Source organism: Eimeria mitis, genomic scaffold (genome assembly GCF_000499745.2).
Source record: "Eimeria mitis Houghton genomic scaffold, Emh_scaff839, whole genome shotgun sequence".
NCBI classification, from domain to species: Eukaryota; Apicomplexa; class Conoidasida; order Eucoccidiorida; family Eimeriidae; genus Eimeria; species Eimeria mitis.
The window spans coordinates 1,463-1,992 of NW_013576171.1; the positions used below are offsets into that span (position 1 = coordinate 1,463).

Genomic DNA, 530 nt, shown 5'->3' on the forward strand with positions numbered 1-530 from the left:
AAATAAAAAAAAAAAAGAAAAAGACAGAACCAAGGAGACAAACAAAAAGAGAAAAACAAAGACAAACAAAAGGAGACAAACAAAAAGGAGACAAAAGGAGACAGTACTTACATCAGCAACAGCATCACAGAAGAGTTCATTAGCATGTACATAAGCTCTCCACTGCATGAGACAAAAAAATAAAAAAAAAAAAGAAAAAGACAGAACCAAGGAGACAAACAAAAAGAGAAAAACAAAGACAAACAAAGACAAACAAACAAAGACAAAAGGAGACAAAAGGAGACAAAAGGAGACAGCAACAAAGGCCCTTACATCAGCAACAGCATCACAGAAGAGTTCATTAGCATGTACATAAGCTCTCCACTGCATGAGGAGACAAAAAAGAGGTAAAAAAAGAAGGAGAAAAAAACAAAGAGACAAACAAAAACAGAAAAACAAAGACAAACAAACAAAGACAAAAGGAGACAAAAGGAGACAAAAGGAGACAGTAAACCCCTTACATCAGCAACAGCATCACAGAAGAGTTCATT

General features: G+C 34.7%; 1 protein-coding gene across 1 annotated transcript in view; it reads right to left on the minus strand.

Moving 5' to 3' along the window:
* The window catches only part of EMH_0023460 (uncharacterized protein), a gene marked incomplete at both ends in the record, with an annotated part of 4,846 nt that overhangs the window by 586 nt on the left and 3,730 nt on the right, over positions 1–530 (minus strand). The window lies entirely within an intron of this gene.